This window comes from Lutra lutra, chromosome 17 (genome assembly GCF_902655055.1).
Source record: "Lutra lutra chromosome 17, mLutLut1.2, whole genome shotgun sequence".
NCBI classification, from domain to species: domain Eukaryota; kingdom Metazoa; phylum Chordata; class Mammalia; order Carnivora; family Mustelidae; genus Lutra; species Lutra lutra.
In genome coordinates this window covers 37,376,406-37,400,314 of record NC_062294.1, presented here as the reverse complement: position 1 = coordinate 37,400,314, position 23,909 = coordinate 37,376,406, and the positions used below count along the sequence as shown (strand labels likewise).

Here is a 23,909-nt window from a genome sequence, read left to right as displayed (position 1 = left end):
AGGCTGTACATAACCCAGCCCAGCAGAGGAGGGGTTTAGAGGCCTAGTGGAAGTACAGGAAGGCCCTACTCTTTGGTTTTGAGGTTTATACCCTGAAGAGGATAGAAAAGAGCTATATCCTACTTTCATAGACCTAAGGACCAAATGATGGACCAAAATTTCTAACTCTTTTAGAACATTCCCCTCCTACTCCAGTTTGTAGATGGGTGCATGGAGGCATCTCCCCAGTGTGGCACAGTGAGGAAGGGAATGGGATTGTCTCCATCTGCATGTAGTCAAAGCTTCAGCCTTTCTAGGGCTTGAGACTCAAAGTAGATTAATGATCATGGCTGGTCTGAAGGGAATGGAATTATTAATAATCTAGTCCCGATAGACTAAGGCTTTGCTTGCCTTCTTCCAGCCCTGTCACTGGCTATGGGGGCGGGGGGGAGGGTCCCATTAATCATGCTGTTCTGATGTTCCTGCCTGCTCAATGGCCACAGGAATGAATATATTGCTCAGAACACACGTGCAGGATTGTTACAACACAGACACTATGAAGGCATTATTTTCATTGTCAGGCTGCTTATGGTTTCATAATTTTAATAAAAGAATGAGGTTTTAGACTCAAGGGAGTGATGAATCAAGAAGCCCACAGACACATGGTGACTGCTGAAGTGCTCTCACCAAGAACGGGCTGAGTTCTTTTTTTTTTTTTTTAAAGATTTTATTTATTTATTTGACAGAGAGAAAGAGAGATCACAAGTAGGCAGAGAGGCAGGCAGAGAGAGAGAGGGAAGCAGACTCCCCGTTCAGCAGAGAGCCTGATGTGGGGCTCGACCCCAGGACCCTGAGATCATGACCTGAGCTGAAGGCAGAGGCTTAACCCACTGAGCCACCCAGGCGCCCCAAGAACAGTCTGAGTTCTTGACGGGTCTGAGGGCCGCAGGCCCCCCTCCCCTGCCACCTGCAGCCCTCCCTCCCCTGCCGCCTGCTCTTCTGACAGAGATGTGTGCTCAGCACTCAGCTCTGCAACGCTCCTCCCACATCACACTCGGCACTTGCCCTTGAGGTCACACAGTGGAATATCTGCTCCCTCTGAAAGGAGAGAAAAATAAACAAATTAGAAGCCTTTAAGCACTTGCATGACTCGGGACTTTCTCAGGTGTCTGTGATAGAAACCTCCCAACTCTGATTTCAAGAAGAAAAACTGGGAAGCTGGCTAGAGTGAGGGCAAGCGCATCTGTTCAAAGAACCACAGAGTGGAAGAGGGTAGCTCTCCTTCAGGCATGGCCGATCCAGAGACTCCTGAAGCCACTGGGATGCCCCCCTTTTCCTTCCATCCCTTGGCTCAGCCTTTGTCTGTGTTTTTGCCTTCTGCGGCTCCCCTAGCAGCAGCAGCCCAGCACCTCTGCTGTGTTGGAGAAGACTTCCCTGAGCGTCATCATTCTCCCCTGCTCCATTTGCTTCTTAACCCTTCTCCACTTTGCTTGTTGTCTGCTGCTCCTGGTGAGACAGGAGTTTGCCTGGTTCAGATTCATTGCTTTACAGACAGAGCCACCAATGGTGCTTGGCACAGAGAAGGCTTTCAAATATTAGTCGAACAAGTAAATGAGCCCGAAGACATATGTTTATGATTGTTACCTTCTGGATGGAGAGGTTGGAAATCAGAGAGAAGTAAATTCCCTGAGGTCAGCTCACACTTGGCAGAGCCATGGTTTGAACCCAAATAATTAGACTTCAGACCCTCTGATTATGAATACTGCAGGCGAGAGGGCTTTTATTCAAGGCCTACATAAGCTGGGGCTAGGAGGCCCTGGAAAGAGAGGGGGAAAGAGGAGAGACAGAGAGAGGGAGATAGAGAGAGAAGAAGTGGGGTGGAGGGAAAGAGAACAGAGAGTGAAGAAAGAGAGGCCAGTATCAGCACCAGGTAGGGGCTCTGCTGGCTCATCTTGGGGAGGGAGTGTGGTATTCAACTCCCTTTCACCACATCTGCATGGGTGTGCACAATTTTTGGAACGTTAAAGAGGGAACTTTTAAAAGGAGCATTTTAAATCATTAGCCAACTTTAACTATTGAACAATTCCACTTTCCAAGGATCTTGCCTGATTATTTACCTCAAGGCACTGATTCGTTTTGTATTTACCTCATTAGGAGATCCTGCTGCCAGCCTGACACCTCTCACCAACCTTCAGGCGACTCCAGGGGTCAGAGCTGGGCAGGAAGATGGACCAGAGATGGCTATATCCACATTAATTTTGCCCCCCAGAACTCTGGTGTCAGAGTGCTGGCTCAGGCCCCTGAAGCTGTACCCAGCTTGGCCCTTCTTCACTTTGTGCCTTTAACTTTCCTGTGCCTCAGGCTCTCCTGTAGGGCTGTTGAAGAACAAATGAGAAAACGTGGATGTTTCGCTCTATAAGTGGTCACCATGTTGCTCCTCTTGAGAGGTACAAAACCCTCCCACATCCCAGGACCGAGGGTGGGGTGCCTGTGCGGACATGGTGATGCCAAGGCCCTCGGCTAGGTCCTGCTGCTGTGGCTTCTTGGCTGCTAGATGACAGAGCACGTCCTCAAATTTCCTCAGTTCTCCTTTCCTGACAGTGTAGCCACAGTGTAGGGGATCTCATTATGTAGCCATTAGATGCCCGTAAAAGTGGCTGCTACAAAGCCCATTAGTTAATTATAAAGTAATCACAAATACACCAAAGGAACATCTGTTTGATTTATGCTAATTGCTTAGACATGCTTTAATTCTCCCAGTTGGAATGTAGGCCTTAGGAGGATGGCAGCTTCCAAGTCCAGGGCCCCACACTGAGCTGGGATGGGGATCCCAGGGCTCATGGACTAACACAGTGAGGTGGGCAAAGATCTGGCTTCCAGGGCAGCTCTCAAGAGCTTTCTGGGGCTCAGGGATGGAAATTTCTTTGCAATCTGCAAGTGCTTCTTTGAGCTGCTGAGCAGGTGCTCAGGGGAAAATGTGGGGCATGTGAAGGAGGCCTAAGGCACATAACCAGCTCCCAGCTCTGCTCACACAGTCTGTGCACCTGCCCCCACCTGCTGTACCCACATCCCAGGCATAATTCCTCAGAGGGCTTCTGTGTGAGTGTGCCTAGGCTGCTGTAACAAAATGCCACAAAGCAGATTGGTTAAAACAACAGAAATTTGTTCTCTACCAATTCTGGAGGTCAGAAGTCTGTAATCAAAGTGTTAGCCAAGCAATGCTTCTTCTTTTCCACTCCTAGCTCCCGGTGGCCTCAAGTGTGCCTTGGTTTATGGCAGCATCACTCTGACCTCTGACTCCAGCTTCCTTTGGCCTTCTCCCTGCCTCTCTGTGTCTTCACATGACGGTCTTCTTACAAGTGATGCCAGCAGGCTGGGTCCAGGGACCCAGGAAGGGTACCCCAGGACCAGCCAAGAGGGCCCTTTGCTTTGCAAAGGATGGAAATCATTAATTTCTTGTCCTTTACAAGGAGGACATATGCTATTGCCTTATAAAACGTGTGTAAAGTGAGGTGGGTATGCAGGTCCTGGCAGGAATACAAGCAGGAAAGGGAGCAAAAAGCAGATTTTTATGGAATCCTTCAGTTTTCCTATCTCATAAGGACACCAGCCATATTAGATTGGAGCCCTCCCAAGACTATACTTTCAGGGATCATTTCTATAGTTTGTTACTAGAGAAGTTTCTAGATTGGGGCCCTCCCAACGAGGGAACAGAAGGCTGGCTGAGGACAAAGCAACCTTGCAACCCCCAAACCCCCACTCCTGGGTAGGACATATTGTGACACTCCTTAGTAATCTCCCAACTATCTCAATAGCTTGCTAAAGAGGGCAAAACGACCTTGGCAACGGCAAGGCCTCTGGTATCCATTCTCTTTGTAGGTCCTCTTTAGCATATGAAAGTTCTATTGAAACCTCCCTTTTCCTTACTTCCCCCACCCCCATGGTACAGAACCTGCCACCTCTCACAACCTGGGACAGGAGCTCTTTCTGCTCACAAGTACTGTCCCTGTGCTTTAATAAACCACCTTTTTTGCACCAGAGACATCTCAAGAATTCTTTTGTGGTCATTGGCTCCGGACCTCACCCCACCGAAACTCACCTATGTTCTAGAACTTCATCATTTGGCACCTGAATGTGGGGCTGTGAGCCTTTACATTTGGACTCTGAACTTCCGTGTAAAATTGGTGAGTACTTTCTCTTCTCTTCCTTCACTCTTATTTCAGGGCTTTTCAAGGAGTGTGGTCTTACTGGAACATTTGCATGTCGATTGCTCAGGCTGTAATCCTCTATCCCGTGGCTATTCTGCGGGGAGGAGAGCATCTGCCTTTTGGAAGGTAATACCCTGGCCGGAATGGTAATAAGACCCAGAAACTTGATGCGCTCTTTTTATTCCTGTTCTTATACAAAGTTGTCTGTCTTGGGCATGGGACAGCCACCTAAGTCACCAGGACGGCTGCCAATCTTAAGACTCCTGTGTGAGGTTTCCTCCTGATTGATCTAATGTGATCCCCTCCACATCCCTGGTCTAGCCACTTCTGGCCCTGGGACCTCCACAGGGAGCCAGCCGAAACCAGTACCCGATTGAATTAACACAACTAGGGACCGTTTCCTAGGGAACTTGGTTATAAGGACCACATGTTTTGGAATGTTGCATAGACCATGATGGATTTCAGTCTTTACTGTTTCTTGTCAGTGTCTTCTACAAACTACTTAAAGCTACGAAATTGGGTAATTACTGCTTGCCAAACTTTTCTAGTATTTCCATGGGTTAAAGTGGCAAAACAGTATGCAGTCTTCAGGACAGACGATGGCATGGCATGACACAGTGTTTTGGCCCATTCACCAGGCACTCATTAGCTGCGATGGGGAAGGGTAGGGGCGCTGGCACTCCTCCAGGGCCTTTTATGGCAGGAATGCCAACCCGGGGAAGGCAGGATCATGACCAATAGTGAAGTCTTGTTGAGGGACGCCTCCAGTCATTTTTGACACACAGGAACCTCTGACATATCCTGTGTGGGATGCCACCCAGGAGTCAGGGGGCTTTAGTAATGGACCTTCTTTACTTTTCTGGGACCGTGGTCTCAGTAGACTTCTTCAGTTCCCAAGGACTCTACCTCGGGGTGCCTTTTAACCCACTGGAAATAATTTTGATTGCAAAACTTAGGAAAGGACTGAGCTCCTGTAACACTGCATGGCCTCAGTGGGATCTATCAGTTAGATGATCTCTGCAGGAAATGGCGAATGGACCTAGGATACCTTAATTGCTCATACCTAGGCCTTCATTGCTCTACACTGAGACCATGACCTAAAGGCCTTTTGCAGAATGTGTTTGCCCGAATGAGTCAGCTAGTAAACTCCCTCCTGACATATTGGATGATAATTACATAAATAAGCCTTCTCCTAGTAAACCCAGGTTGCTGGAGGATACACAGGCCATTCCTAGCAAAGGGGACTCTGACTTTGTTTCTCCTAATAGATGTGGGGTTTCTCCCTCACTCATTTCCCGTGTTAATGGCTATAACTGGAGCCAACTGGGGTTCGTCTAGCTTGAGACAGAGACTTAAAGGAATATTCCCAAGCAGCTGCCAAAACTCCCTTTGTTTGGGGGAAATTCCCTGTCTTCTCTGGCCTGATGTGGACTGCCTGTCCCCTCCCCCCTTGTTGGCAGGAAAGCATGGCGTCTGCTCCTCTGTAGGGGCTGATGAGCTCTAGAACCGGGAATCCTTTCTCTGCCTCCTGGCCACACTTTGTTCTTCTGTCTCCCCTTCTCCTGTTTCTGCACCAATGTGCGTGCGGCCTGTGTGACCGGCCTCTAGACCATGCACCACGGCTCCTTCTCTCTTCGCTGTCAAGAAGCAAGAAGAGCAGCCCCTGGACCTACCCCCCCCTCCAGATTTCCCCATCCCTGTCTCAGGTAAACATTGGAAGTGGAGTGGGCCCAGGTGGAACGGAAATCAGTAAGTTAAGTTTGTTGGTTTAATTAAGATAGACTTGTCTTTTAAGTTATCAGCAGTAAATGTGAAACTTTCATTCTATCAAGGTTTACTACACGTCTAAGCTCATATTATCTATTGCAATTTGTTAGCAAAAAGATGACTAAACTGATGGTTCATTGTCTCAGAGTTTTCACGGGTAATTGTTAATACAGCTTTCAAAGTCTTTGGTAACTTGAAAGTTAAAATTTTGCTTGGATGACAAGTGGAATTAAATTTGTTGGACATCTAGGTCTTTCAAATAGGATAAAATCCTAAGTCAATGACTACTGGACATAGGTTTTGTCCTCTGTCCTATATGCTTTTAACTATGAAGAAACTAAGAATATTTAAATCTGTTGGTAAACATGTTTTGTGCTTAACTGATTCATAAATTTGCCATCTAAAGAATTCTGTTGTATCAGTTCACTAGTGGTTAATACTTAACTGACTAGAGACTAAGGTGTTTCTGAGAGTAGAAAATTTACTGTACAACTCTACAGTTGTTAATTAACTGTACAACTAAGTACAGTTACTTAGCTGTAACTAAGACTAATGGAAATCAGGGAAACAACTCTGTGGAAAAGTAGATACATAAGAAAGATAAAGAATGGGAATGCATTTTGTTAAAGATAAAAGATAATTTTGTTCTAAATGAGATGGTTGTAAAGAAATGGCTTGGGACAAAATCTAAATGTAAAAGAAAGTTAGTAGAAGGTTTGTGAAGGGAAGCCTTCAGAGAGAGTTTTAGGTGTGGCCAGGACACACCAAGATTGGAATGAATGGGCTTTAAAGGTACATTGGAATAAGATTAAAATTGTCTCCATTCAAAGACAGTTTTCTTAAATTAGTCTGCTGTTAGGAAGAAAATGTAAACAGTTGTTTCCTCTTTGCCTGTCCAGAAAAACCATTTTCCACATCTTGCCTATACCAGGTCTTCAACATTCCTAATTATATTTAGGCCTGTGCTTTAAAACTTCATAAGATTTTAGCAAATGTTGACAGGATTTAAATTGTAAATGAAGTCTCTTGAACTCCTTAGGCTTTTCCTTGGTATGTTAAGTTACTCAGGAAGTACTGTTAAACAAATGATAAACCATGGGTTACATTTGGGTAAATGCTGTAACTATTCTAGAGATTCTATGCATTTCCTAAAGTTTTAATGTTTTGATAGATAATCCCTTGATATTGTAATTATTGAAGTGTTATGTGACAGTGGGTCACAGGATAACTGAGTTTCCTTGTCTACAGTATCATAGTGAACTCTCAAATCAGATCATTAACAATGTCCCTTTCTGAGTTTTTTTGTTTTGTTTTAATTCTCCTGTAAGAAGAGTTTCACCTTAAAGGAGATTCATATAAAGGACTTTCAGGACAAATACAGGTATTCGATATATTAAAAATCCTAAAACTGCAATGGGTAAGAATTTCCAGAACTAAAGCTGTATTCAAACTAAATCAGAATTAGTAACATGGGACTAAATGAACCAAAAGATTACAGTGTTATGTCTCATTTTAAACATTGCTGGTTCTCTAATGTTTGTTCTTCCACACTAAGGAAAATTTTACTTAAGTTACCTGTGACTTACAGAAATGTAAAAATACTCATTGTAAACAAATCAAAGCATTCAACTTTTCTCGCTATCTGAACCCTCTGAAACTCAAAATGTCTCCGAAAGTATTCTTTCTTCCATGGCAATCAGTCATTTCCATAAGTTCAATAAGAATCTGCTCTCCTTGTAACAGGACACTATTGGAAACATTTTTTTTTTTTTTAACAAGGCTTTGACTGGAATGTCATATTTGAGAAAGACAAGCATAGAATCAGATATGGCCAGACAGCTTTAAGGAACTAAGGTTGATTTTATGAAACCTGGAGCCATAAAGCCCCTTTGGACTGTTGGCCTGGTACCTTGCTTACAGAGTTCCCAGCAGCCTCACCAGGTGAGTAAAGAATGTCACTTCCTGGCAGGTGCAGAAACTTCAGAATACTTTGGGGTCTTCAGGAAGAGGAATCCACCCAAATCGACAGGTATTGCAGGCATGTCTGATGGCAAGTACTTGGCTTGGCTTTTGGCCCAGAGAGGCTACTAAAAATTCAACCTAGAGATTCCTTATAAGAGGTTCCAGCAAAGCAGATTCTAAAAGATCTGTACACTCACTCACTGTGTCCTTGTTGATCTCATGTAAATAATTAGGCCAAATCTGTTTAAATTGGACTTGTTTCAAATAAATTAGTCCTAATTTGGCTATCTCTGGAAATGAGGGTTATTTTAGAGAGAAAAATTATGGTTATTACACACCTTTGTGGATTCTAGATTTGATTGTCTTTAAATGTTTGTTTACCTAAGCTAGACAACTTGAGGTAACTTCAGAGAAGTTGCACACTAGCTCGTTAGATGATCTTGCTTATTATTCTGTGGGGATAATAACAGAACCCTAGGGGCACATAACTATTTAAACAACTGGAAAAATGGGATTAATTCCCCAGCACTTGTATAACTCAACTATCACCTTGGCCTATTCTGTGGGGCTAGGATAATTGCCTAAAAGCCAGCATACCCCACTCCATGGGATTAACTATGGACTTGTGGAGATAATGGATGACCCCATTTTCTTTATGATTGGATTGGATAGTGCATGTGGGACTCTCCCTTATCTCAACAAGTTTTCTCCCACTTACCAGTGATCTTTTATAATCAGGATGTTGTTAAGGCTGGACCACTGGAAAAGGGCTTCTTCTTCTTTTTTTTTTTTTTAAGATTTTATTTATTTATTTGACAGAGAGAGACCACAAGTAGGCAGAGAGGCAGGTAGAGAGAGAGAGGAGGAAGCAGGCTCCCTGCCAAGCAGAGAGCCTGATTCGGGACTCGATCCCAGGACCGTGAGATCATGACCTGAGCCGAAGGCAGAGGCTTAACCCACTGAGCCACCCTGGCGCCCTGAAAAAGGGATGTTTTCATCCCTTTGTCATATTTCCCCTAGAAGCCACCACTGAGGTACAGTTGCAAACAAAGGCTTTAGCTAAGCATAGAACAGCCTGCCTCATAAAAGGATCCTCAAAGCTCACTGTGGGACAGTCTCTGATTATAATGACTTCATATCAGGTCCAGATTTATCTTAGAGACTAAAGGCCATCATTGGATGATGGAGGCCAACTGTTATTAAATACCAGGCTACACTTACAGATATGCCTGAAATAATACTTAAAACTTATCAAACTTAACCTACTTACTGGTATGGCTGAACCTCACCCCCTTTTTTTTTTTTTAAAGATTTTATTTATTTGACAGAGCTCACAATAGGCAGAGAGGCAGGCGGGGTGGGAGGGTGGGGGTGGGAAGCAGGCTCCCCACTGAGCAGAGATCCTGATGTGGTGCTTGATCCCAGAACCCTGAGATCATGACCCGAGCTGAAGGCAGAGGTTTAACCCACTGAGCCACCCAGGTGCCCCTGAACCTGACCCTTGTACTTCCATATAGAACAAAACTGTTCAGAGGTTATTGATCTTACTTTAGTTGGCCATATTTAAGATGCCCCTATTAAAAATACAAATGACAGTTGGTTTACTGATGACAGTAATTTTCATAAAAGGAATAAGAAATGCTGGGTAAGCTGTAGTGCTCACTAGCACTTTGCAATTGCCAAAGCCTTAAAAATTAATATTAATACTGACTCCAGATAATGCTCTCCTAGTCCTACATGTCCATGGAGCAATTTGGAAGGAAAGGGGTTTATTATCAAGCCATAACTCCACAATCAAATACAGTCCTAAAATTATTACTCTTTTTTTTAAGTTTTTTTTTTTTTTAATTTATTAATTTGACAGAGAGAGATCACAAGTAGGCAGAGCAGCAGGCAGAGAGAGAGGGGGAAGAAAGCAGGCTCCCTGCTGAGTAGAGAGCCCAATGTGGGGGATGCAGAGCTCGATCCCAGGACCCTGAGACCATGACCTGAGCCAAAGGCAGAGGCTTAATCCACTGAGCCACCCAGGCACCTCTAAAATTACTACTCTTAAGGCTGTACACCAAACTAAAGCGATAGCTATAATTCGCTTCAAAGGACGTCAAAGGTTATGACCTTAGGAACCAATGAAAGTAATATAGGGTTTATACCAGGCCACTAATTTGGGCAAAAAGGCCATGGAGTTGACAAAAAACTTCATGAAAGAAAACTATCCCTAGGTTTGTACTCCCTTGGTCCCTACAAAGTAACAATGGATTGCCTTTTATTACACATTTAAAAACATGGCTCTCCAAAACGAAATAACCCTTAATATCTTGATTGCAGTTACAAGAAACCCAGAATTGGAGGACTGTCTCCTAACAGGACCCAATGGTTATATGACTAACTTGTGCCCATGGCTTTCCCTGGGCAGGATAGGCCACTGTACTCTGGGTTTTGCCTAGAATCACGGATGCGTTATTAAAAGCATTACTAACCTGGCCAGACTTCCAGAACTTAAAACAGTGGTGAACTCATTCTGTCTCATCGGTATGACCAGCCAACATCCACTTTTGTTCCCCCCTTTGGAACTGGAGGATGTTTGGCACATGGAAGCTCTTAAGTACATGGTCAGCCCTAAATGACCCTCGAAGTAGCATTTCTCTGTGGAAATGCTATGGTGATACAAATGTGTAAAGCAGCTTTACAAAACAGAATGGCATTGGATGTTTTAACTGCTACACAAGGTAATAGTTGCGCTGTCACAAAAACAAAATACTATGTTTCTGTTCCAGAAGATCACAAAATATTTCTTGGGTTCTGACATACTCAAGTTAGCTCTTTAAACAGTCCCTCTCTCCTTTAATGATTGATTAAACTGCTGGACTGGAAAAGGGTTTTTTGTCAACTAGCAAAAAAACTTATTTGAGCTTCATTTTCTTTTTGTTAAACTAAACATGTTTTGCTGTTTTCTGCCATGTCTCCTCACCTGGTGTCGATCCTTCACTGCCATAACTTCCACAGACCATTTCCACTTGGGAAGATCACCTGAGCAGTCTCCTCTGGACTCAGCTGTTGCTGCCTTTCACAACTCCCCTATACATTTCCCAGCTGGCCAATACTGACCCATATGTAGGGACATCTCTACACCACTGTCCAGCAGGAAGAAGTTACAGAAGCTGAGACCTTCCACCTAAAACAACCTTAATGATTTAAGGGTCAAAATTGTTCAGCGGGGGAATGATGAGGGAACAGAAGGCTGGCTGAGGACAAAGCAAAAGGCTGACACCTTGCAACCTTCTCCCACCCCTGCTCCTGGGTGGGACATATGTGACATTCTTTAGGAATCTCCCAACTATCTTAATAGATTGCTAAAAAGGGCAAAAAAATCTTGGCAATGGCAAGGCTTCTGGTATCCTGGTATCCAGTCTCTTGGTAGGTCCTCTTTAGCGTATGAAAGTACTATAGAAACCTCCCTTTTCCTTACCTCCCCCACTGTTGGGTCCATGGTCAAAGGAGCAAGACTGATACAAAGCGAAGGTCAAGCCAAGCTTTATTTCATGCCAAGCATCGAGAATCAAACTGACCAGCCAGGGCCGTCTCTTGCAAAGAGGCGACCCCTCCCAGCCTCACAGACTAACTTTATATAGAGTAAAGGCCATGTGGTTGAGCCTGGCCACACACAGGTGGCCAATTGGATTGCAATTCACCCTATAGTAGTTATTTGAACTAGCCTATCACTCTGGTCAGAATTGGCGCCCAAAAGGCAGGGCCCACATTCTTGGGTGGTTAGGGAGGTGCTTTCCTGATTGGATGTCTCCACCTGGCTTGGCTCATCCTTGTATTCTGGGCTCTGTTACCTCCCCCTGACCTGACACGTCCTTGTATATAGGCTCTGTTATCAGGGGCTAGTCAGTCATATTTTACTGGTTTCCCAGACTTGTTTCTAAGTAAGTTCCTCTGGGGGCGGGGGGGCAGGGTCAATCTAAGTTTACTGCATAAACAACAAAATGGCTCGCTCTGGCTAAGCAGGCTCTTACACCCACCCCCGTGGTACATAACCTGCCACCCCTCACAAGCCACCCCTCACAACTGGGGCAGCAGCTCTTTCTGCCCCCAGGTCCTGTCCCCATGCTTTAATAAACCACCATTTTGCACCAAAGATGTCTCAAGAATTCTTTCTTGGCCGTTGGCTCCAGACCTCACCCCACTGAACCTCACTTAGGTTCTAGAACTTCATCACTCCTACTCCAGTATGGCTCTATCTGAACTGATTATACCTGCAACGACCAGAAAAGTTCTGTTTCCAGAAAAGTTTCTGTTTCCAGAAAAGTTCACATTCAGAGGTGCTGTTGTGAGTGAAGTAACATGAGCCCACTCCTTGTAAATTACAAACTACCCCAGGTGGAGTTGTCACACAACGGAAACTTTATTTGCAGCAAAGAGATCACAAGGAATAACTTCCAAACCCTTGACTCCCCAAGCAGAGGTGAGAGGGTAGTTTTGTTTAGGTTTTAGGATGAATATTCAGAAAGGGGAATCTTTGTTATCACATAAAAAGGTGGGCATAAGTTTTCACAGATGTTCTTAGAAAACAGGCCCTTACATGCCTCCTAGTTTATGTTAATGAGGCTTGTGCTCCTCTCGGGGTGGAGACTTTTAACATGAAGCAAGGGGAAGAGGCTCTGGGCTGGCTCAGAGAGCCCGTGCAAACAGGTTGGGATTCCTGGTCTTGTAGGGACCATTTGTTTTCACATTCCCTTTGTTTTCTTAAAATCCTTAACTCGTGAGTTTTTTGCATTCCTGCAACTCTGACACCTCCCTGGAAGTTTGGCAGCTGTGTGTTCGGGCAAGTAGAGCTGATTAGGCATAGATCCCAGAAAAATAGCCTGGAGCCTATATGAGTTCTCCTGTGTCACAAAAGCTGTCTCATCTTTATTTTTCTGGAGACCCCTAAATCCTTCTGCTTACACTGGGAATTAGAACTTCAGCATATATATTGCAGCAGACGCAATAAAACATAACTACAGAGGTCATATCTGTCATAGCACAAATGGTATTTCACACCCTTTAGAACGAAGAAGGAAAGGAAATGCTCTTACAAGTGTCCACCACTGCCGGGGATATGCTTACTGAGGGTTTTTCCTCCTCCTCCTCTCTGCTCTTCTTTGTGCCTTATCTGTGACGTGGAAGTAATGAAGTTTTAGAATATAAGTGAGGTTCAGTGGGGTGAGGTCCGGAGCCGACAGCCAAGAAAGAATTCTTGAGACGTCTTTGGTGCAAAATGGTGGTTTATTAAAGCACGGGGACAGGACCCGGGGCCCTGAAGAGCTGCTGCCCTGGTTGTGAGGGGTGGCAGGTTATGTACCATGGGGGTGCTGGACGTAAGGAAAAGGGAGGCTTCAACAGAACTTTCATGCTAAAAAGGACCTACAAGATACTGGATACCAGAGGCCATGCCATTGCTAAGGTTGTTTTTCCCTTTTTAGCAAGCTATTAAGATAGCTGGGAGATTCCTAAAGAATGTCACAATATGTCCCACCCAGGAATGGGGATGGAGGGGAGGTTGCAAGGTGTCAGCCTTTTGCTTTGTCCTCAGCCTGCCTGTTCCCTCATCAGAAGGACTGATTAAGGCCACCAGCCAGGGGGTTCAGGCTTCCAAATACTTTGCCCCCAGCTGCCCAATTCCAGGAAGTTGTAAGTCAAGGTGAAGTGTGTAGTCTCTTGGGCTCATGGTTTAAATAACTTTGTAAACCTGGGCTCTGGACTGGACCCCAGCCCCCGCCCCCAGCCCACTGGAGGTCCCTGGTATCTTTTTTTTTTTTTTTTTAAAGATTTTATTTTTTTATTTAACAGAGAGAGGGGGATCATAAGTAGGCAGAGAGGGAAGCAGGGGGGTGGGGAAGCAGGCTCCGTGCTAAGCAGAGAGCCCGATGTGGGGCCGGATCCTAGGACTCTGGGATGATGACCTGAGCTGAAGGCAGAGGTTTAACCCACTGAGCCACCCAGGTACCCCCCTGGGTCTATTTTTACATCACTCCAGGGGGAAACTGAAAGGAAGGGTAGCAGTAAGACCCTGTGGCCCTACTAGACTGGACATCCTGCTTCCCCTAATCACCTGGCATAGCCAGCCTGGGCTCAAAGGGGAGACCCCTTCCAAGTAATGGTCTAATTAAAGGGATATGGCCAGGCTAGGCCAGCAATATGGACCTCCTCAGAACTCAAAAATCAGATAGCAAGTATGCCATTTTCTGGAATGGATGGCTCTTTAATTAAAATAGCCACCTCACTTTTTTTTTTCCCCCCTTTCCTTACACATACCTGACTCTGGAATATTGTTAGAGGATACAGTAGGAGCATTTCTACTCCTGAGAACTTAGCTGCAAATCGACTTGTATTTTCTCATTGACTTTCATTATCAAATCAAAGATGTGTTCTCTGATCACCTGTCAGACCACCTGATTTGTCATCTCTGCTTCTTCCTCTATTTCCCTTTAATGGCCTTAAGTTTTGGCTCCCATGTAATCTGATGAGATAGGATTCAAACAGCCCCTCCACTCCCCTGCACCCTCCGAATTCTGTCCTATGCTCCACCCTGACTCTGGCCTTCCTGTGTGACTTTTTTCATGCCTCCCCATCCACCTGGATCCCACAACCTACAGAGAAAAGGGCAGATTCTCAGCCTGGTGTGTCCATGACCTGGTGCTTTTGTGTACTATCAGTGGAGCTCCTTCTTTGTGCTAGGACTTTGTGGCACCAGTGTGAACCCCTTCTTTACCATACCAGGAGTGTACCTTGGGACCCCCGACTTTGCTTCCTCTGAATTCCCCTTTGAATCCTCCATCTTTCATAAAGCCTTTGGTGACCACCCCAATGGTAAGGGAATCTCTTTCTTGGCAGATTTCCCAGCCCTGAGTAGGAGCCGATCCAAACATGGCCACAACAGGTCACAGGGACAACACAGATGGACACTGGTCACCTTCATCTTTGAGTGTACTTGGTGCCTCTTCCAATTCCTTCCCTCTAAATAGAAGCATTTGCAAAGGCAACAGTTTGCTACATGGGTTGAGGTAAAGAACCAGGTATAGTCAGTAGGTTTCTAAGGCAAACAGATAACATCCTTGGGCCCTCACCCAAAAGTGTGGGTTTCCTTCCCAGAAAGGAAGCAGCCTGAGTTTAAGGGTGAGAGTCAAACATTTCTCCTGCTAGAATTATACTTAGAATAGTGTGGTCTCTGAGCTGGTAATACCAGCATCACCTGGGAGCTAGTTAGAAAAGTTCTCAGGTTCCTCTCAACTTATGGGAGTGGCCCCGTGGCCATTGTTAACCAGCTCTTCAGGTGACTCTCACAGCATGGTAAAGTATGAAATATCCAATCTGGTACATGATACAAAGATTAAACACTGCCTCAAGGTAGCAAGCATCTGATCAGACCATAGTTGCTGGGTCCTATTTGTCATTCCTCGCACCTTTAATGTAGCCTCTCTGTTCCAGCCAAAGCCCATCCATTATCCCCTTCACTTCTCATGCCTCCTCACTGCTTGTCTAAGCCTGAGTCTCCCAGGGCCTGGGAGACTTGTGCCCTCCGTGGAGAAGGAGAAGTATCTGCCAGATTTCAGCATTACGAGCAAGCATGTGTCCCAGGAGGCCCCTCAGGAAGCTTCCTGTGTTTGCAAGGGTTTGGCCACTGTGGTAGCCACAAGAATGCCCCTGCAGGGAGTTGGACCAGGCTGTTGTACTATGAGCAGCTGGAGTGTTTGCACCAAAACTTCCAGAAACTACTCCCATCCAATGCTGGAGCCAGGCAGGGAGCTGCTGGGAAAATGGGATCTGAGACTTCTCTGATGGCTGACATCCCTGGAGAATTCCCTAATGGCCTTGTTGTATGTTCAGCTACTCTGCAGAATGCTCCCACCCAAACCTACTCTTGCTTCCCTTCACTTGGGGTCAGATTTGCATCAACATCTGATCACTTCCTCAGCTTTTTTTCTCTCCTCCATTTTCTGTCCCCAGTAGTGCCTTTAATAAAATCCTTGCATGCATAATCCCATTTTGGTGCCTATTCCTCCAGAACTCATGAATCTCAGAAAGTGTCAAAAGAGTTTGTGGTGTGTGTGTGTGTGTGTGTGTGTGTGTGTGAGAGAGAGAGAGAGAGAGAGAGAGAGCGCGAGCACACAGGATGAGAAAGTGAGGAGAGACTAGGTGGCAGAGGAGACCTACAGGCTAAGTTCAGGGTGGTAAAGATTAGATCTAGAGATATGGACCAAGTGATCATCAGCATATTTAAAGCCCTGGGGAAGTATTAGATCACTCAGGAAGAATGCCATAGAGAAGCTAGGCTGAGGATGGATGGAATGCTGATGATCACCAAGTTTTAAAGAACAGTCATGGGAAAATGTTCTTCAGAGGCCCTGGAAGGAGTGGCAGAGAAAGGAAGGAGGCAAAGCAGGAGACAGTAGGGTAAGGAAATCCTGGAAGAGAGTAGAATTGCACATTCTGGTGCAGACGCTGATCCAGTGACTTACAGTGTCTTGCCTGAAAGAGCAGGGAGGGTGGGATGGGCAATCTGTTGGGAGCTGGGGACAGCAGCCAGTATGCAACAAGGTGTGACACAAGCAAGGAAGGAGCACTTCTGGAAATCTGATTCAGAGCAGAATGGTGTTGAGGGAAAAAGCTGTCAGAGTGTGGAATCCTGAAGCCTGCTTATGAGCAGGTAGAAAGGAGCCAAGGTGGGTGAGTATCGATTGGAGTGTGGGGTGGGGGAGGAATCAGCCTTGATGATGAGGAGTAGAAGCACTGCTTTGAGACAAAACCCAACTTGGAGGACTTTATATGCTTAGTGGTCTGCTGGTGACTTCTGGAAAAAGGCAGAAAGTTAAAGGATTCTCATGTGGGTCTTCTGTTGTATCCCACTTTTCCTGTGCATTGGGAATGGAGATTATCTGCTGAATAGTGGCAGAAAGTGAAAATGGAAGGTGGGATCAATGACTGGAGAAGTGAAATAATGAAAAACTTGTTGCCAAGAAGAACAGAGAGAGGATTGTGATGGTTAATTTCATGTGTCTACTTGGCTGGGCCATGGGATGCCTACGAATCTGGTTAAATATGATTTCTGGGTATGTCTATGAGCATGTTTCTGGAAGAGATTAGCATTTGAATTGGTAGACAGAGTAAAGCAGATGGCCATTCCCAATGTAGGTGGGCTTTATCCAGTCCACTGAGGGCCTGAAGAGAACAAAAAGACAAAGACTGAATTTGCTCCCTTTTTCACTATTGAGCTGTGACATTGATCTTCTGCCTTTCCCAGATCCTCCTTATTAATCATGTGAACCAATACTTTATAATAAATCATATACCTATGATATATATGTAATCTATTGGTTCTGTTTCTCTGGAGAACCTAATACAGGGAAATAACAAGATTCCTGGACTGCTCAGCAGGGTTAGGTGTGAGGTTTCCCTAATATCACTCAGAGGATTTAATTGACTTGGGTCTAGGGTTTGGCTAGTTGGGTTTGACAGGAATGCAAGGATTCCCAAGAAATCATCAGTGTGGTGGACCATGGGCTGGACAGTAAGAGAAGGCTGTTAGTCCAAGAGTGGCAAAGGGAGAAAATAGAGAGCTGGATATGTTGCAGTTATCAAAGAGGTGAGCAGGAAGGATGGAAGATGACAGTTTGGGAATGGAAGATATGAGTCTTCTGGGGGCTTAGGCACTGCTGGGAGTGGTTATGTTTACTGTAGGCCTGGTGGTGTCTGGTGGGTTGGCCCTCTGGAAAGAGCTTCCTAAGACAGTGTGGTCCAGAGAGTGCTAAGGTTCTCAGAGAATTTCTCAGTATTTGTGTGAATCAAACTAATGCCATCTTGGACCCATGATGACTGTTCTGTGACCTGAAACCTTCTTGAGCACAGTATCCCCCCCCCCTCACCCCCACGAGACACACACAGCCCCCTTACCAGCATAGGTCTTTCCTTTTGTGTAACCACACCCTCAAGTGTACCCTTGGAGCATAATGGCCTTGACCTTCCCTGGCTATGACACACACCTCTTTCTGGGTGGCCCCACACGTACTCCCCAGCCTCCAGCACTATAAAAGCAGATTTCAAGGTGGGGGGTGTTGAGGAGATCTATTTGTCTTACAGCCAGTTCTGTCCCCTTAATTGGCCTTTTTCTTTGGTCTCACTGTTCTCTTGGACTTTGGAGGTGGTTTTGGATATACCTTCCTTTCTCGGAAAAACCTAGGTAAAGTCTGATGGGGGGGAAGGGCCACGCTTCTCACGGAGAGCATCATCAGGGCTTTTATGGACTATTGCTTCAGGTAGAGTGCAGAGTAATTATTTTCTTATGACTGTTTGTAGATATAATTGTATCCTCACTACTCAGGAATTTATGTTCAGAAAATAATTACTACTGGATTAACTGCTTTGACAATCTTTTAATTCTACTATCAACACTGTTTGCATTTAAGCTGAGCTTCCTCCTCGCCAATCTGATGTGTCTGTTACAATAAGCGTTTCAACTCAATTAGCATCTCAGTAACAATCAAATTATCTTTAATATGATGTAATTACTTTTTTTTATTAGGCTAAAATGGGGATCCTGAGCTGTGAATGTCTACCATAGCTTTGAGAAGTGATTAAAACAAACCCAGCGGCCTTTCCAAGATATGAGCATATTTTCCAAAAATCCTATTGAAACCCTGATCATCCACCCAGGACCCCAAAACACAGGACTTGTGCTAAATTCACTTCCCGCAGGCAGCCTTCCTGATGTAGTCATCCAGTGTGTCGTGCCTTATGCGGAGGCTTCCCAGCCCTCACATGGGGAGTTTCAGTCCGTCTGTCTGCACCTGCCTTTTGTAGCTTCCTCAAGCTTGTCACACGCAGACCTCACTGCTAGGCTAAACCATGCAGCTTATCACCCTAAATGGAATTCATGTGTGTTGCACTCCTCCTATGTAAAGCATGATTATGGGTTAACTGTGTCCCTACCAACTTACATGTTGAAATCCTAAGCCCCAGTACCTTAGAATGTGTTAGTTGGAGATACGGTCTTATAGAGGTAATTAAGTTAAAATGAAGTCATTGGGGTGGTCCCTAATCCAATATGACTAGTGTGCTTATTAGAAAGAAATCTGGACACAGACATGCACAGAGGAAAGACAATGTGAAGATCCAAGAAGCTGGTCATCTCTGAGCCAAGGAAAGAGGTCTGGAATAAATCCTTCCCTCACAGCTCTCAGAAGCAGCCAATCCTCGGGACACCTTGATCTCAGACTTCTGGCTTCCAGAACTATGAGGCTATACATTTGTGTCATTTAAGCTGCCTAGTTTGTGGTACATTGTTACAGCAACCCTAGCAAACTAATACAGTCACCCACCATAGTGTGTAAAAGCAAGACACTGACACTTGTGATGAGCCCTGGGTGATGGAAGGGACTGCCGAATCACTGTACTGTACCCCTGGAACTAACGTAACACTACATGTAAACCAACCAAATTAAAATAAAAACTTCAAAAAAATAAGAACAAAACACTGAAGTCTCGGTGCTCAAGTCTGAATCCATACACAGCTACTTCTCAGCAGGGAACCATTTACAGGTTTCAGTTTCCTTATCATTAAAATGGAGATAATAATAGCATTCACCTCCTTACAGGGTTGTGATTCCTATAAAGAGCTTAATGCAGTGACTGGAATGTAGCAAATGTTTGATACATGTTACTTTTTACTCTGTACCAGGCACAGTATTAAGTGCTTTATGTACACTTGCTTTATTAGTCCTTCCTACAGCCTTAGGAGGGAAGGGCTTTTATTTTTCTGGGAGGAAACTGAGTCAGAGATTAAATATGATAGCAGGGGTGAAGCAAGGACTGGACTTGACATCTGGACCAGCAGTCAGATCGTCTCGTGCTGACCTAGGGGCCACAGCCTGTGACTACCTGGAGGGTGTGTGTGTGTGTGTGTTAATGCTCTTTTATTTAGTTGGGCTTTTTAGTTTACCTTTAGCAACACATGAGTTCAGTCTCATAAAAAATTCTGATGCAAATAAAAAGAAAAATCATCCTTCAGAGAGTGATTTTTTTTTCCTGTTTGGTTTAAAAAATGTTTTTATTAAAAAAAAGTTTTTATTCATCCATTCAACACATTTATTAACTATTTACTATATGCCCTTCATTGTAGTAGATGCTAGGAGCAAAGTGATGAATGAGACTAATAGGGTTCCTCTCCTCTTAAAGTTTGAATTCCAGCAGTAAGTTATAGATAATTAAAAACAAGACATTTTGAAAGTTTAAAAGGAAAAGCAAGCATAATTGTCAAGAAACAAATAAATATGGTAAGGTGATAGTACTTCAAAGATATATTTTATAGAAGAAGGTTAGAAAAGGCCTCGGAGAATTTGACATTAAACCTGGAAACAGAAGGATGAAAAGCCATTTGAAAATATTTCAACGAGGCAGAGTCAAGACTAAGACAGCAGCCCTGAGGCAGGACATCAGTACCGTGAGCTTAGGTGACACAATTCTTCTGCTGAGCAGCTTTTATAGAGCTCCCATTTCCTCAAGAGGATATGTAATTATTATCGTAATTTTTAAAGCCAATTTTAGTGTTTTTTAAGATAGAAATCTAATGTCAGGGTAACATATTTGAATTTTTTTTTCCAGTCGTTTTGTTGTTTTCTTCAGGTATCCTGCTTATACATTGGTTCTCCATTGCTTTTGTCCCACATCCACATCCATAATTTTCTTTTTTTATCAAACTTTCTAATTTATTGCTTTATGATTTTTTTTTCAAGTCTGTCCTCTACATTATGGATTTTTTTTTTTTCTTTAGTTCTCTCTTTTCACTGCTTCCTATGCTATTTTAAGTCTTCAAAACGGGGCATAGTTCCCTTAATTTCTTGCCTGCCTTTTGCCAGTTCTCTTTTCATTTTTGGTTGGTTTTTGTTTTGTTTTTTATTTTTTGCTTTTTGTTTTTGTTCTATCATCTCATCTTTCATTGCTTGTGTTAAACAGTTTGGGATTTCTATAATTTCCTTTTTTTTTTTTTTTTTTTTTTTTTGAGCCTAACTCAGGGCTCAAATTCACACCCTGAGCCAAGAATCAGTCACTTAGCAGACCAAGCCACCTGAGTGCCCTTCTAATTTCCTTTAGAGACCCAAGCAGTTATTTTCTTTTTTATGTTTAACTTCTTTCAGCTTTATTGAGGTACAATTGACAAATGAAAATTATACATATTTAAGTTATACCACTCAATGTTTTGATTACATATTCATTGTAAAATAATCATCACACTGAAGCTAATTAACAAAGCTATCGGGGCACCTGGGTGGCTCAGTGGGTTAAGCCTCTGCCTTCGGCTCAGGTCATGATCTCAGGGTCCTGGGATCTAGTCCTGCATCCGGCACTCTGCTCAGTGGGGAGCCTGCTTCCCTCTCTCTCTGCCTACTTGTGATCTGTCCCTGTCAAATAAATAAATAAAATCTTCAAAAAAAAAAAACCCACCAAAAAAACAAAGCTATCACCTTATATGGTTACCACTTGCCTTCCACTTATGTGTGGTGAGAACTCAAGGTCTATTCTTTTTTTTTTTTTTTTCAAAGATTTATTTATTTATTTATTTCACAGAGAGAGAGATCACAAGTAGGCAGAGAGGCAGGCAGAGAGAGATAGAGGAGGAAGCAGGTTCTCCGCTGAGCGGAGAGCCCGATGCGGGACTCGATCCCAGGACCCTGAGATCATGACCTGAGCCAAAGGCAGAGGCTTAACCCACTGAGCCACCCAGGTGCCCCTCAAGGTCTATTCTTTCCACCAGTTTCAAATGAGCAACATTGTTAACTATAGTCACATGAATAGAACTTAGATTTCCCAGAACTTAATCTTCTTGCCTAACTGAAACCCTGTACTCTTCAATCACTAAATCTCCATTTCCCCCTCCCCTAGCTCTTGACACCCAACATTCTACTCTGCTTCTATGAGCTCAATTATCTTATATTTTGCATATAAGTAAAATCATGCAGCATTTGTCTTTCTGTGTCTGGCTTATTTCACATGATGTAATGTCTACTAAGTTTATTCCTACTGTCACAAATGGCAGGATTTCCCTTCTTTTTAGAAGACAAATATATGTATATATCTCACATTTCTTCATCCACTATCCATCAGTGGACAGTCAGGTGGTTTCCAAGTCTTGACTGGTGTGAATAATTCAACAAAGAACATGGGAGTGTAGTTAACTCTTTGAGATACGGATTTTGTTTCCTTTGGATATACCCAGAAGTAGGCTCTCTGGATCATATAGTAGTTCTCTTTTTATTTTTTAAAGCACATTATAATAGTCCATAGTGGCTGTACTAATCTACATTCCCAAGAACAGTGTACCATGGTTCCATTTTCTTCACATCCTTTCCCATATGTTATTTTTTTTTTGTCTTTTTGGTAATAGCCATCCTGATAGGTATAACGTGGTATCTCATTGTGGTTTTGATTTGCGTTTCCCTGATGATGACTGATGTTGAGCCTGTTTTCATGTTTCTGTTGGCCATTTTTGTGCCTCCTTTGGAGAAATGTCTATTCAGGTCCTTTGCCCATTTTTTTTTTTTTAATCTTTTTTTTCCTGCTGTTGAGTTGTATGAGTTCCTTATATATTTTGGCTATTAATGCCCTCTCAGATATATGATTTGCAAATATTCTCTCCCACTCTGTAGGTAGGTAGTCTTTTCATTCTACTGACTGTTAACCTTCACTGTGCAGAAGTTGCTTGCTTGCTTGTTACTGTGTTTTGTTTTGTTTTTAGTCTGGTGCAATCTCACTTGTCTGTTTTTGCTTTTGTCACCTGGGCTTTTGGTTTCAAATCCAAAACAGATCATTGCAAGACTGATAACAAGGAACCTACCCCTATATTTTCTTCTAGTAGCTTTACAGTTTCAAGTCTTATGTTTAATTTTTTAATTTCATTTTGAGTTTATTTTTGTTTATGATAAGAAATAAGGGTCCAATTTCATTCCTGTGCATATGGATAAACACTTTTCCCATTCTGTTCATTGAAGAAACTCTTTTCCCCATTGTGTGTTTTTGGCACCTTGTTGAAGATCAGTTGACCATACATGCATGGTTTCTTCTGCAGCTTTCTATTCTATTCCATTGTCCATGTCTATTTTCATGCTTATACCATACTTCAGAATACTCTTGTGTTTTGATTACCATTCCTTTGTAATAGATTTTGAAATCAGGAAGTGTAATGCAAGAGTTTTGTTCTTTCTTAAGATTGCTTTAGTTATTCTTTTGTGGATCCATATAAACTTTAAGATTTTTATTGTTTTCTGTAAGGAGTACCACTGAGATTTTGATAGGGACTACACTAATCTGTATATCAGTTTGGGTAGTATAGACATCTTAATTTTAACTCTTCCAGTTCATGGACACAAAATGCTTCGCTGTTGTTTTGTCTATGTCTCTATTAATTTTATTTATCAATATTTTATAGTTTCTAGTGTACAAATCTTTTACCTCTTTGGTTAAGTTAGTTTCCAAGTATTTTATTTTTCCTATGCTCTTATAAATGGAATTTGCTTCTTAATCTCTTTTTTATTTTTTTAAAAGATTTTATTTATTTATTTGACAGAGAGAGATCACAAGTAGGCCGAGAGGGGGAAGCAGGCTCCTTGCTGAGCAGAGAGCCCGACATGGGGCTTGATCCCAGGACTCTGAGATCCCAGGACTCTGACTCATTGGTCATGATACCAATCCGAAGGCAGAGGCTTAACCCACTGAGCCACCCAGGCGCCCGTTAATCTCTTTTTTAGATAGTTTGATGTTCCTGTATAGAAACACTATTGATTTTTTGTCTGCTGGTTTTGTATCCTGTAACTTCACTGAATTCATTTATTAGTTCTAACAACTTTTTGATGTCTTGGTTCTCCATATATATGATCATGTCCTTTGCAAACAGAGATCATTTTACTCTTCTTTTCTAATTTGGATGATTTTTTTCTCTTTTCTTCCCTAATTACTCTG

General features: G+C 43.4%; 1 pseudogene; it reads left to right on the top strand.

The window, feature by feature from the left end:
• The first annotated feature begins 3,612 nt into the window (after positions 1-3,612).
• Positions 3,613-3,710, top strand: LOC125090084 (uncharacterized; annotated as a pseudogene).
• The last annotated feature ends 20,199 nt before the right edge of the window (positions 3,711-23,909 follow it).